General features: G+C 58.6%; 2 non-coding genes across 2 annotated transcripts; both read right to left on the reverse strand.

Moving 5' to 3' along the window:
* Window positions 1-8,528: 8,528 nt before the first annotated feature.
* TRNAF-GAA (transfer RNA phenylalanine (anticodon GAA)) lies at window positions 8,529-8,600 on the reverse strand. Its single transcript has one exon. It is a non-coding gene; the product is annotated as a tRNA-Phe (tRNA).
* Window positions 8,601-9,526: 926 nt separating this feature from the next.
* TRNAS-UGA (transfer RNA serine (anticodon UGA)) lies at window positions 9,527-9,608 on the reverse strand. Its single transcript has one exon. It is a non-coding gene; the product is annotated as a tRNA-Ser (tRNA).
* Between the last annotated feature and the right edge of the window lie 4,643 nt (window positions 9,609-14,251).

Below are 14,251 nucleotides of genomic sequence, written 5' to 3' on the forward strand. Positions count from 1 at the left end.
CCACCAAGTGACCCGTGCCCGACGCTGCAGAGAAAGGTGAAAACCCCCCAGGGTCTCTGCCAATCTGCCCTGGAGGAAAATTCCTTCCTGACCCCAAATATGATCAGCTAAACCCTGAGCATGTGGGCAAGACTCACCAGCCGGACACCCAGGAAAGAATTGTCTGTAGGGATGTGGGGTAAACACTCTGTGGTGTCAGAGCTGGGTAGGGAACACTGGGGAACAGACTCTGTCCGTATATAGAGATCAGCCTGACTGGTGTGAAGGGCTTTGGAATCTGCTTGCTTGGAAACTAACCCCAGTAAACATCCTTCTGTCTGCGCTTCGGACTTCTGGTCTTTTGCTGCTTGCTGTCTGTGTGACAAGAGCCAGGGAAGCGGGCAGGGGAAGGGAAAGCCCTCTAACAATGGCTCCTTGCTCCTCTCCCTCCAGGCTCAGGGGTCAAGGATGGGCAGGACTCCAGGCTCTGCTTGAGGGATCCTGGCACAGGGGCTGGTGGGGGAGAAAGGATTGTAGATTCTGACCTGCACTCTGGAGAAGAGGTAATAAGTGAAGGAGTATTTTTGATTCTTACGTTGCTTCAATGTCCCCAGGGCTAGAATTCTACATTCCATAGGGCCAAATGAGGGGGTGAAGCCATTTGGCTAATGAAAACCAGTGATTCAGGGGAGGTTTGCACTCACAACCTCAGCACTGCCCTATAAGTACTGTGTGCTAATCAATTGTGCCTCTGGAGCACCTGTTAATTCCTAGTCTCTCAGTCCCCTAGGTTGATAAAGGCAAGGAGTGACCCCAAAACATTCTCAGTGGGGTTAGGAGCTGGTATCAACAAGTGTTGTACTTGGTGGGGTGGATTCTTCTTAAGGCTTCCAGGCACCATTTGACCCTTTTGTTCGTCCCTGTGTAATAACAGAGCTGACTGAGACTCACTGTAGAGTCTTGCTGCAGACCAACAGATCTGAAATCACTGATCACCAGGTCTGAGCATTCGTCCTGCTTTGGGACAGCGTCTCTCATCCAACAAACTGCCCAGTCTGCGCTAGCAGTGAGGCTCCCTCACTAACAGCTGAAATCAGGGAGAGCTGTGTGAAGTGCTGGGACCCAGGGGTGCCTGAACAGGGGCGAACAACACCCCAGGACTTTTCAAAATGGGAGGGCTCTGCCTTGCCACTTTGTAATGACCGTAAGAGTGAGTGAGGGTGGGGAGGGGGCCGAGAGCAGTGAGCGGGAGGAGGGGTCTTGGGGGAAGAGGCAGGGTAGGAGTGGAGGTTAGCTGGGGGGGGTGTGGGGAGAGGGCTGCCCGCAGCAAGTAACGGGGGTGGGGGCATGCAGGGGAACTGCTCCCTGTCCCAGCTCACCTCTGCTCCGTCTTCTCCCCTGAGCACGCTGCCCCTGCTCTAATTCTCCTCCCCTCCCAGGCTTGCCGCACTAAACAGCTGATTAGCACCGCAAGTCTGGGAGGCGGGAGAAGTGGAGCGGCGCCAGCGTGCTCAGAGGAGAAGGGAGAGGGGAGGTGAGCTGGGTTGGGGAGCTGCTGCAGGGGGGGCTACCTGGCTCTTTGCCATGGCCCCCGCCCCTGCTCCGCCCCAGCCCTGCCCCCCACCCCTGCACTCACTGCATGGTCCACTCCTCTGGCTCCCAGCCACGCTGCCGGCGAGTGCTGTGGGGCAGTTCCCCTCTCTCCCCAAACTTGGGAGCCAGGGGAGCAGAGCAGGCTGAGGCCCCAGGCCTGTGTGTGGGGAAGCAGAGGGGGGCTGGTCCCAGCCTCTGTGGGTGACAGGGGGTTGGCTACTTCCTGCAGGAAGTGGAGTGACCCGGCCCCAGCCTGCTATTGCACAATCCCCAGCCACACTGCACAGCATGCCCCGAGAGGGAGTGGGGGGCCAAGCAGATGATCCAGCACGAGGGGGTCATTTTCATTGGTAGCTGTCCAGTGACAGTGAGTTCAACAGGCCTTGGCACATGCTGTGTGGGGCAGGAGGTCCTTGTATTTGGAGCAGTGGGAGTGAACTGCGTGCAGTTGTGTCTCTGAGCACAAATGTGAATGTTATGGTGTGTGTGGGGGGTTATTGTGAGTGTGGCTGGGGGTGTGAATGTTTCTTTCTCTGGGGGTTGGACTAACATGTCCCTCTGGGTGTGTTGTATGTGAGTATTCTTGGGATTGTGTGAGTCCCTTTGTGTGTGTGTGTCACTTGCTGCAGAATACAAAATCCTGCAAAGCCATTTCCTACTGGTTAGCCCAGCAACACACTGATACAGTGTCACAGATGCACACACACACAGAGCAGGGCTCAGCAGAGGGCAGCAGGGACACACACGTCTCCCCTGGGCCAGCTTGGACAACTGTCCATCACTACTCGGCACAGTGCTGGTGCCCCCACATGAGGGTGGGCAGTGACCCGGCAGAGGGGGCAGATGTGCTGGATCTGTAAAAGCAGCAAAGAGTCCTGTGGCACCTTATAGACCAACAGACGTATTGGAGCATGAGCTCTCGTGCTTGAATTCCCACTTCGTCGACTAGATTCAGAAGGAAGCACTTTGGGAAAATCAATCAAGGCCCTTAGCAGAGCTGGGACACAGACCCAGTGACCCCTGCACCACCCTGGGAGGGCAGTGGGGTTTAGTGGTCAGAGCAGGGAGGGGCTGGACACCAGGACCCCTGGGTTCTATCCTTGGCTCTGGAAGTGGAAGGGGTCTAGAGCAGGGGGACTGGGATCCAGGACTCCTGGGTTCCATAGGGGAGACTGTTTTTCCCTGTGCTTCCCTCCCTAGAGATCCCAGCCCAGCCCCCTAGTGGAGACTGAGCAGGAGTGGGGGGAGTTGTTCTCCCACTCTGGAGTTATGATTCTAACTCCTCCCCCAGGGACTGTGACATCACAGAATCTGCCCCCCCCCCAACATAGAGAAAACTAGTGGGGTTAGGAGGGTTCTAGCTGCAGACTCCCCTTGTCATTGCAAAAAGCCCCCAAACCTACTTGCACCCACAAAACACCCTCTCAGGGTATACACCCCCTGCTAGGACAGGACCTCTTGCTCCCACCCCTTTTCTTATCACCACAAGCTGCTCCCAGCCAGGCACCGCACCCCATTCACACACCTTTTGTCACTACGTAGCTCAGTGGCAATCACTGCCCCGAAGTGACTCCGGTGCAGGCACTCCCCACACGAACTCCCCACGCCGGATTCTGTCCACACACAGAGAATTCTCTCTGCCCGGCTCCTTCGGTTCATCTCGCTGCTCCCCGTACTGCCGCCAGACACTGCTCATCTGCATAACCCCGCCCACGGACACGTGACCCCTTCTGTCCTGCTGGTTTCAAGGGAGTGAGTTGCCCTTGGGGAGTGAGCAGGTCACAGCACGTCACAGCCCCAGCCAGGGCCGGCTCCAGGCACCAGCTCAGCAAGCAGGTGCTTGGGGCAGCCAAGGGGAAAGGGCGGCACGTCGGGCTCTTTGGCAGCAATTCGGCAGCAGGTCGCTCGGTCCCTCTCGGAGGGAAGGAGCTGCCACCAAATTGCCACCGAAGAAAAAGGCAGCGCAGTGGAGCTGCCACCGAATTGCCACCGAAGAATAAGGCAGCGCAATGGAGCAGCCGCCGATTGCAATCGTGGGTTGTTTTTTTTTTCCCCGCCGCTTGGGGTGGCAAAAACGCAGCCCTGTCCCCAGCACGTCACAGCCCCAGCACACATCATAGCACGTCACAGCCTGGGGCAGGGAGATATTGGGGGAGGGGATGAGGGGAGAATGGGGGACGGAGAGACCCAGCCTTATAGACCCATAGGGGCAGGGAGATATTGGGGGAGGGGATGAAGGGAGGGAGAGACCCAGCCCCATAGACCCATAGGGGCAGGAGATATTGGGGTCAGGAGGAGAGGAGAGGAGGTTGGCAGAGACCCAGCCTGGAGTGCAGGGAAAATGAGGTGGGGTGGAGGGAGGTGGGGAACAGAAGAGACATGTGTGGAGTGGTGAAATATTGGTCCAGGGAAACTGAGTCTCTCCCAGGACATGCTGTGCAGGAGGGAGCACAGGGGCAGAGAGAGAGACCCAGCCCCACAGAGCCCAGGAGGGATATTGGGGGCAGGGGAGGGATGGAGGGATGAGAGACCCAGGGCCATAGAACTCCCATGGCTCCCAAGTTTGTGGGGAGGGGGGAACCACCCCACAGGACTCGCTGGCGGCATGGCTGGGAACCAGGGGAGTGGACCAGGCTGGGGCTGGGTCACTCTACTTACCATGCAGTGAGTGCAGGGGCAGGAGGGTGGGACTGGGGCGGAGCAGGGGCAGGGGCCATGGGGAAGAGCCAGGCAGCCCCCCCTGCAGCATCTCCCAGCCCCAGCTCCCCACTGCTCTGCCTTCTCCCCTGAGCACGCCGGCACTGCTCCACTTCTCCTGCCTCCCAGGCTTGCAGTGCCAATCAGCTGTTTAGTGCGACAAGCATAGGAGGGGAGGAGAATTAGAGCGGGGGCGGCGTGCTCAGGGGAGAAAACAGAGCAGAGGTGAGCTGGGACAGGAAGCGGTTGCTCTGCACGCCCCCGCCCTTGTTACTTGCTGCAGGAAGCCCTCTCCCCGCACGCCCCCAAGCCCCCTCCCCAGCTTACCTCCTCTCCACTGCCTCATCTGAGTGTGGCTTTTGGTTCCCCCAACCACTTGGCACCCTAGGTAGCTGACTAGTTCGCCTAGTGGTTGCACTGGTCCTGGACACTGCCTATCAGCGGGATTCCTCCTCCTCCTCCTCAGTAAGATTAAATCTCCGCAGCTAGACAGCTGGTGCATCTGCTGCACCACAGTCCCCCATGCCTGAGCCTCCCTGCCAAAGCCCTGCACCCGGCTCCAGAGAATTAAGTCTCACATCTCACTGGGAACTCGACTTTTTGTGCTCAGAGAGTCTCGGCCCCCCTCAGTAGCTGACCTGAGAAACACAGCGTCTGCAAAAGCAGCAAAGAGTCATGTGGCACTTTATAGACTAACAGACATATTGGAGCATGAGCTTTCGTGGGTGAATCCCCACTTCGTTGGATGCATCAGTGTTTGCCTTTTCCAAAGAAGTGCCTGGAGTGCCTTTTTTTATGTGACCCCGTGGCCTAATGGATAAGGCATCTGATTTCGGATCAGGGGATTGAGAGTTTGAGTCCCTTCGTGGTTGTGCTTGTGCAGCTTTACCTTTGGGCTAAAAGTCCTGCTCCCTTCAGGGCTGAAACCTCTTCTTGGCTGCTCAGGCCAATGCTCTGGCTTCAGCTAGAGCCCTGGGAAGGAGTTGGGGGGAATGGGCATCACAAAGGCTGGGGCAGGAGCCCCAGGTGCTTCCAGTGTAGCCTTTGCCCTTCCTGACTTGCCAAAGAAAATGGGCGGATGCCCAGGCTAGTGTGTAGAGCAGTTTCCCTCTTCCAAATGTGCGCCAGTCTCTGTGTTTGAGGTGGTTTGCTACATGGAGCCTGGGTGTTTCTCTGCTTCTCGCCAGCTGGAGAAAAGCCTCTTGGGGTAAAATCTCCTGCCCCATGGCAAAAGTGAGCACCTTGAGTGGGAATGGTAAGAGGCCCCACCAGGGGGGCTGGCCCTGCTTTCCTACCCTCTTCGATAACGGCCACAGAGCATCAGCAGCTGCCTCGCATGCTGGTCTGTGGGTGGCCTTCAGTGGGTGTTTGGCATGGCAGGGAGCAGGCTGGCTGAGTGTTTTTGTGCCTGTCTGAAGGCCACACGTAGGCATGGTCCTGCCCTCCTCTTGCCCTGTCCTCGGTTGTTGTGTGGCTTTTAAGCCTTCCCTTGGAGCTGTCAGCACCAACCGCCTCTGCTCTAGGTGCCCAGAGGAGGAGAGGTGTGCTGGGCGCCAGCCTGGGAAGCCTGGCCCTGGCACTCCTTCCTTTAAATACCATGTGGGCAAGAGGAAGAGCTGCAGCTACAGGGACCAAAGTTGTGGACATCAGATGAAGCAGCAAGAAACCAAACCATCAGGTCAACCCGCAGGAATCTCTAGCCAGACTGTTAAGTTCTAGGACCCCACCCTATAGCGGCCAGCTGGACCAAAGACCTATCTCCAGTGGGCATCAGTGACCCATGAGGAGGAGAAAAAAACCTTGCTGAAGTTTACCCAGGTAGAAAGTAACTATACACATTGAGCTCCAAGACTTTGCAGCAAACTACAATATCTGCAGGAGGTCCCACTGAGATTTGAACTCAGATTCCAGGACTCAAAGTCCTGAGTGCTGCCCATTACACCATGGAACCTGCTCCCATTTTGTTTTCTAGACCCCTGTGTCTCTCGGCTGACTGGTTTGCACTCTGCACTTATTGCTTCCCACCAGCGGCTTCCTCTCGCAGGACTCTCTCTCCTCCTCCAGTGACTGTTGTCCTGCACTATGGGATCCGCGGGTCCTGCCCTGAGTCCCCACATCCCCCTGCTTGGTCTCCATTCCCTGCAGGCTGCAAAAATGTCAGGGGAGGACGCCCCTCCCTTCACTCGGTGCTCCCGCTCATATCGGCCAGCTGCAGCCTCATCTCATGGAACTCGGGCAGCTGTCACTTGATCCGGTTGTACAGTCACAGGATCACTGGCTCCCCAGCCTGGATGCTCTTGTGGAAATCCCACAGGCAACACTGCAGGACTTGGCACCATTGGTTTCTTTGATATTGCGGTGTTTGCCTGACCGCTGGAACAAAGCCGCCAACTCCTCCCTCACCGACTTCCGTCAATCCCTCTGGTTGCCATAGAACCCTCTGATGCTTTCCCGTTCTGCCAACACCGCCAGGCCTCACCCCCCTGCTCCTTTATCTTGCAAGCTCTGGATGTTCAGCTTCCAATGTCCTCTGCCCTGGGTCAGGGACAGGGACAGCTCCAGGCACCAGCGCAGCAAGTGCATGCCTGGGACAGCAAGCTGCAGGGAAAGGCCTGCCAGTCACTGTGAGGGTGGCAGTCAGGCTGCCTTTAGCAGCATGCCTGCAGGAGGTCCTCTGGTAATGTGGATGTTGCCTCTCTCCTGATTCCTGAGGAAAGGAACCTTTCCAGGAAATGGCCATGGATTCTGGGAATCTGCATGTGGCTGAGTGGAGAAGCACCAGGAATCATTTGGCTCCTGGCACACAAGGCAATTTAAATCTGGGTGCCCAGACAGGGGCTTGAACCCTGGATCCTCAGAGTAAGAGCTTGATGTGTTACCAACTGAGCTAGTTGAGATCATCTTCCCCATTCACCACAAGAGCGAGCAGATAGGCAAAAGAGAGGCAAAAAATGTCCCCAGAACCCCTCCTCTTTTTCTGCACAGCCGCTGACTGTCAGCAGGATTCCTCCTCCTCCTCCCTTCTGTGCCTCAGTGTGACTAAATCTCCACACCTAGACAGCCGGTCCGTCCGCTGCACCCCAATCCCCCATGCCTGAGCCTCCCTTCCAAAGCCCTGCACCTGGCTCCATAGAATTAAATCTCACGTGTTGCTGGGAACTCTACTTCTTGTGCCCAGAGAGTCTCAGCCCCCCTCAGTAGATGACCTGAGAAACACAGTGTCTGCTTTTTCCAAAGAAGTGCTTGGAGGGTCTTTTCTTATGTTACCATGTGGCCTAACGGATAAGGCATCTGAGTGTGGATCAGAAGATTGAGGGTTTGAGTCTCTAGGTGGTTGTGTTTCTGCAGTTTTACTATTGTGCTGAACGTCCTGCTCCCTTCAGGGCTGGAACCTCTCCTTGGCTGCTCAGGCCAATGCTCTGGCTTCAGCTAGAGCCTGGGAAGGAGTTGGGGGTTGGGTGTCACAAAGGCTGCGGCAGGAGCCCCAGGTGCTTCCAGTCTAGCCTTTGCCCTTCCTGACTCACCAAAGAAAGTGGGCGGCAGCCTGGGCTAGCGCGTGCACCTGTCCCTGTGCTGAAGGGTACTTGCTACATAGCGTCTTGGGAGCCTGGGTGTTTCTCTGCTTCTTGCCAGCTTGGGAAAAGCCTCTTGGGGTAAAATCTCCTGGCCCACAGCAAAAGTGAATACCTTGAGTGGGACCAGTCAGAGGCCCCACCATGGGGGCTGGCCCTGGGCCCTGCTTTCCTACTATCTTCTGATGTTGGCTACAGAGCATCAGCAGCCGCTCTCCTTCAGTGGGTGTTTGGCATGGCAGGGAGCAGCCTGGCTGGGTGTTTTTGTGCCTGTCTGAAGGCCACACCTAGATATGGTCCTGCCCTCAGTTGCTCTGTGGCTTTTAAGCCTTCCCTTGGAGCTGTCAGCACCAGCTGCCCAGAGGAGGAGAGGTGTGTGGGGTCACTTTTACCGATGCCCCTTCCTTGGTACTGCTCTTGCTCAGCTGCACAGAAGAGTTTTCATCCCCAACCCCTGCTTAGCAGCCCTCTGGCACCATTCCTGAGGCTGCCCTGCCTCACTTTCTTCCCACCATGTTGGGAAAGACAGCTCTCATCATTAAAGGTCAGATGGGCCAACTAGGGGCAAGTAAGCCCCTTCTGTGTTTTCCTACTGCAGATCCCAAGGTCAGGAACTCACCTTGGGTGGAGGCACTGCTGTGCTCCCAGAGGGCAAGCCATCTCTGCACAAAGCATAATGACAGGGACTGCCAAAGCCCAGGATTGAACCAGGGACCTTTAGATCTTCAGTCTAACGCTCTCCAACTGAGCTATTTTGGCAGTTGCATGACAGTATTTTGGCCTGTTACTTCTCTATCTGGGATGTTTTTGTCAGCAGTAGCACACAAAAAGGACAGGAAAAGAATGGCTGCTTCACACCCCCACTGGAGGAACCCGGCGCCCTTAGCTGTGGTGAGTAAGAAGTGTCTGTTAGCTGACAGGGCCTGTCCCCCAGGAGCTGGAACAGTAGCTGCCACCTCACCCTTGGCTACAGGCTGTGAGAAATGCTCATTGCCTGGCTGCATGGGCGGATGTTGCTCCGTGCTCTGGAGAGCGTCTGTATAGGTCTTTCAACCCCCCGTCTTCAATGAGACAGTCTGGTAAGGTCTCAAGTGTCCCCTCCGGCCTGGCAGCTGAGAGTCTGTGCAGACATCAACCCCCCTGCCAGCCCCAGAGCCAGCAGCAGCGCCAGGCCCCCCCCCCAGCACCACAGGGGCACTCAATGCACTTGCTGTGGGGAAATGGCTCCTTAGTGTCCAGCTGCTAGAGTGAGAGTCAGGAGAGAGCAGTGTCTGGCTCACCTTGGGGGAGAGAAGAGACCTGATGAGTGCGGATCTCCCTCAGCCTCCCCCGCAGTGCTGGTCAGTTGTATTGTCACTGTGATAGTCAGTGCTTCCCTTCAGGGCCGGCCCTAGAGGGGTCCGGGGCAAATCCCATGGAGTCACTGACTTGGCTCTTTTCACACACTAGAGAGAGGAGCAGAACCAGGGTTATGGCTGATCTATGGGGCACTAGGTGAGTGGCAGAGGCTGCAGGCACTGAGAGTTTGCCTGACACCTCAGGGACACAGGGGGAGGTGGTGTCCCAGGCATCTCTATGAAAGGAGCAGAAGAGGATTTACTTGGGGTGGGGAGAGACTTGAGAGTGTCTCAGGGGGTTGTACACAGGGAATTGCTTGGATAAGATACTGGCTAAAACACAGGCCTCGCTGTGAGCAGGATTTGAACCTGCGCAGAAGAACTCTATTGGATTTCAACTCCAACACCTTAACCACTCAGCCATCACAGCTGAAGTGTAAAGGTGCCCCAATGCCAGAGAAACTGGTAAAGAATCACAATGACCAGGTGTGAAGTCATCTGAACTACAGAATTCCCACTGCAAACCTGGCTCCCAAAGCACAGGGGGGATTTGGGTTTGTTCTCTTTGCTTAGCCATGGGCATCTCCCCTGCAAACAAAAGCCTGCTCAGAAACCCACTTGCTTTAAACAAAATGTCTAAATCTCACATTTCTAAAAATAAAATTCTCTAGTCCTGTATGTCTTAGCTTTTACCTCAAAACGTAACAGCCTCATAATCTCCTCCAAACACCCTGAGACCTCCCCAAATTATTAAAATACCCCAGTTCTCAGCAAGGCCATGACAGTGACCCACAGCTAGAGTGTCTAGGCTAAGCTGTTCTGAAGGAGGCAACTCAAACATTTTCTCCCTGATTCCCTTGGCAAGGTCTGATTGGGAAAACAAAATTCCCCAAACTGAAAATCTTCAGCTGAAAAACCAGTACTAGCCATTTGGGGACTTTGGTTTGAATGTATTATTATTATTATCTTCTGATTTATGAATCAGTTTTGTCATCCAGGTGTGTTTCCAGCTGTTGATTTGTGGGGGAGACATGCCAAGCCATGATGTCTCTTCCCCTCTTTCATAGTTTCTTCCAACTTTCTAGAAAGCTCCTTTGCTATGATGTGAGGGCGGAGGAGTCTGCAGCTCAACCCTGGCAAAGAGGGGGTGACCACGAGAAGGGGCTGCCACTCCAGGGGTTCTTCCTGGAAACCATGGGGGAGCCAAGAGCACACAGGCCTGTCAATCCAGAGCCACTTGGGAATGGTGAGGTGATGGCCTATCACCATCTCCTTGAGAAGGACATTGTGATCCTGTACACAAAGAGGGTTACGCACGGGGAAGTTCACCAAGGCACAGTTAATCGTGAGTGGGAGGAGAAGGACACGTCTGAGGAGCAGATTCCTGACCCAGATGGGGCTACAAAAGTATCTGGGAGCAGCTGGAGCAGCAGCCAGACATCCCCGAGAGTCTGGTCTCCAAACAGATGATGGTTTTCACGATCGGGTTCCCCATCAGGGGATCGAAGACGTATGGGATGGGAGCAGAGCCTGAGAGTGCGAGAGGATTGTGAGAGCAAGAGCCTGAGGAAAAGCTGCAGGAGAAGCAGCAGCACCATGGACTGGGGATAGTGGAGCAGAGAGACATAGGGGGCTGCCCAAGGGTCAGTGGGGAAACACGCCTGGGGTGGCAAGACCCTGGGACAGAGAGAGCTGTGGTGGTGCAGCCGCAGATGCTGAGGGGCTGTGGGACCTGGATGAAGGTCCCCACGGTGAAGCCCCCCGTCCTGCATATGGCCTGGATCCCTATGCAGACGCAGGAGGGGTCTGGCTGGCTGGTTGTTTGGATTCTCCAGGATATTGGCTGGGAGGCCCTGTTGGGAGGTGACTGTGTCTCTTTGGGACAGAATCCAGGCCCTGCTCCTGTAATGGAGAGGGTTTGAATTCAAATCCAGGGAACCAATTGGGTAAGACGGAAATGGTCAGTAAAAATGCAAATGACGTGGCTGGCAGGGGGGAGGGACTGCTGGGCTCAGGGTACCTGCCTACCTGTAACCAGCCCCCTGGGGCTGAGTGGGAGGGAGAGATGCTCCCCGCTGCCCTGCACACCGGAGAGGGGGATCACACTGGCTCTGAGGCTCTGACCAAAGCAAGGAGCTCGCTGCCTGCCCCCACTCGAACCGCCACTCTCCAGGCGCCTCCCACAGCTGGGGAGGAAAGCCAGTGCCCTGCCCTTACTGGAACCGTCACTTTGCAGGCCCTTCCCAGAGCTGGGGAGGGAAGGCAACGCCCCAACCCCGCTCAAACTGCTACTCCCCAGGCCCCTGCCAGAGCTGGGGAGGGAAGCCAGCGCCCCACACCCGCACGAACGGACACTCCCCAGTCCCCTGGCGGAGCTGGGAAGGGAACCTAGCGCCCCGCCCCTGCAGGAAAGACCACCTCCCAGTCCCCTCTCAGAGCTGGGAGGGGAACTCAGCGCACCAGCCCCACAGGAACGGCCAGTCCCCTCGCAAAGCTGGGGAGGGGAGGTAGCACCCTTCCCCCACAGGAACGGCCACTCCCCAGTCCCCTCGCACAGCTGGGAAGGGAACCCAGCACCCCACCCCCGCAGGAACGGCAGCTCCCCAGTGCCTTGGCAGGGGTGGGGAGGGAAGGCAGCCCCCCGCACCAGCTGCAATGGCCGCTCCCCAGTCCCCTCGCAGAGCTGGGAAGGGAACCCAGCACCCAGCCCCCGCAGGAACGGCCGCTCCCCATTCCCCTCGCAGAGCTGGGGAGGGATCCCAGCACCCAGCCCCCGCTTGAACTGCTGTTGCTCAGTCTCCTAGCAGAGCTGGGGAAGGAAGCCAGCGCCCCTCCCCCACTGGAACCGCCAATCAACAGGTCCTACCCAGAGCTGGCGAGAGAAGCCAGCACCCTGCCCCCACTGGAACCGCTGCTCCCCATGCCCCTCTAATAGCTGGGGAGGGAACCCAGCACCCCGCCCCCACTGGAACCGCCGCTCCCCATGCCCCTCTAATAGCTGGGGAGGGGACCCAGTGCCCCGCCCTCACTGGAACCGCCGCTCCCCATGCCCCTCTAATAGCTGGGGAGGGGACCCAGTGCCCCGCCTTCACTGGAACCGCCGCTCCCCATGCCCCTCTAATAGCTGGGGAGGGGACCCAGTGCCCCGCCCTCACTGGAACCGCCGCTCCCCATGCCCCTCTAATAGCTGGGAAGGGAACCCAGCACCCAGCCCCCGCAGGAACAGCCGCTCCCCATTCCCCTCGCAGAGCTGGGGAGGGATCCCAGCACCCCTCCCCCACTGGAACTGCCAATCAACAGGTCCTACCCAGAGCTGGCGAGAGAAGCCAGCACCCTGCCCCCACTGGAACCGCTGCTCCCCATGCCCCTCTAATAGCTGGGGAGGGGACCCAGTGCCCCGCCCTCACTGGAACCGCCGCTCCCCATGCCCCTCTAATAGCTGGGGAGGGGACCCAGCGCCCCGCCCCCACTGGAACCGCCGCTCCCCATGCCCCTCTAATAGCTGGGGAGGGGACCCAGCGCCCCGCCCCCACTGGAACCGCCGCTCCCCATGCCCCTCTAATAGCTGGGGAGGGGAACCCAGCGCCCCGCCCCCCGCAGGAACCGCCGCTCCCCATGCCCCTCTAATAGCTGGGGAGGGAACCCAGCGCCCTGCCCCCACTGGAACCGCCGCTCCCCATGCCCCTCTAATAGCTGGGGAGGGGAACCCAGCGCCCCGCCCCCGCAGGAACGGCCGCTCCCCATGCCCCTCTAATAGCTGGGGAGGGAACCCAGCGCCCCGCCCCCACTGGAACCGCCGCTCCCCATGCCCCTCTAATAGCTGGGGAGGGGACCCAGCGCCCCGCCCCCACTGGAACCGCCGCTCCCCATGCCCCTCTAATAGCTGGGGAGGGGACCCAGCGCCCCGCCCCCACTGGAACCGCCACTCCCCATGCCCCTCTAATAGCTGCGGAGGGGAACCCAGCGCCCCGCCCCCGCAGGAACCGCCGCTCCCCATGCCCCTCTAATAGCTGGGGAGGGGACCCAGCGCCCCGCCCTCACTGGAACCGCCGCTCCCCATGCCCCTCTAATAGCTGCGGAGGGGAACCCAGCGCCCCGCCCCCGCAGGAACCGCCGCTCCCCATGCCCCTCTAATAGCTGGGGAGGGGACCCAGCGCCCCGCCCCCACTGGAACCGCCGCTCCCCATGCCCCTCTAATAGCTGGGGAGGGGAACCCAGCGCCCCGCCCCCACTGGAACCGCCGCTCCCCATGCCCCTCTAATAGCTGGGAAGGGAACCCAGCACCCAGCCCCCGCAGGAACGGCCGCTCCCCATTCCCCTCGCAGAGCTGGGGAGGGGAACCCAGCACCCCGCCCCCACAGGAACGGCCGCTCCTCAGTCCCTTGCAGAGCTGGGGAGGAAAGGCAGCGCCCCGCCCCCACTGGAGCCGCCACTCCCCAGGCTCCTCCCAGAGGTGGGGAGCGAAACCAGCGCCCCACCCCCGCTCGAACCACCACTCTTCATGCCCCTCCCAGAACAGCTGGTGCTCTGCCCCTCCTCTAATCGCCACTCCACAGGCCCCTTCCAGAGTTGGGGAGGTAACCCAGAGACCTGCCCCCGATCAAACCGCCACCCCCCAGGCCTCTACCACAGCTGGGAAGGGATGCAAGCTCCCCGCCCCCACTCGAACCGCCACCCCCCAGGCCTCTACCAGAGCTGGGGATGGAATCCACAGCCCTGCTCCCACTCGAACCGCCACTCCTCACTCCCCTCCCAGAGCAGGGGAGGGATCCCAGCCCCCCACCCCCGCTGCAACCGCCTCTCTCCAGGCCCCTCCCAGAGCTGGGGAGGGAAGCCAGCACCCTGCTCTTACCAATTCTCCCCAGGCCCCTCCCAGCCATTGGGGTGATCTGCCGAGGGATCCCTCCTTGGAGAAGCTGAGGGAACTTGCTGGCCACAGCTCTGCAAACCCCCTTGGGGAAGGCTGCAGGGACAGAGTCCTGCGGGAGAAGGGATTCCTCTACTGGGAATGGGCTCCCCAACGGGAAGTAAAACTGAGGGGAATCGGGAGGCAGCTGGTGATGCCCCAGGAAT

The sequence above is a fragment of the Gopherus flavomarginatus genome, chromosome 21 (genome assembly GCF_025201925.1).
Source record: "Gopherus flavomarginatus isolate rGopFla2 chromosome 21, rGopFla2.mat.asm, whole genome shotgun sequence".
NCBI lineage: Eukaryota > Metazoa > Chordata > Testudines > Testudinidae > Gopherus > Gopherus flavomarginatus.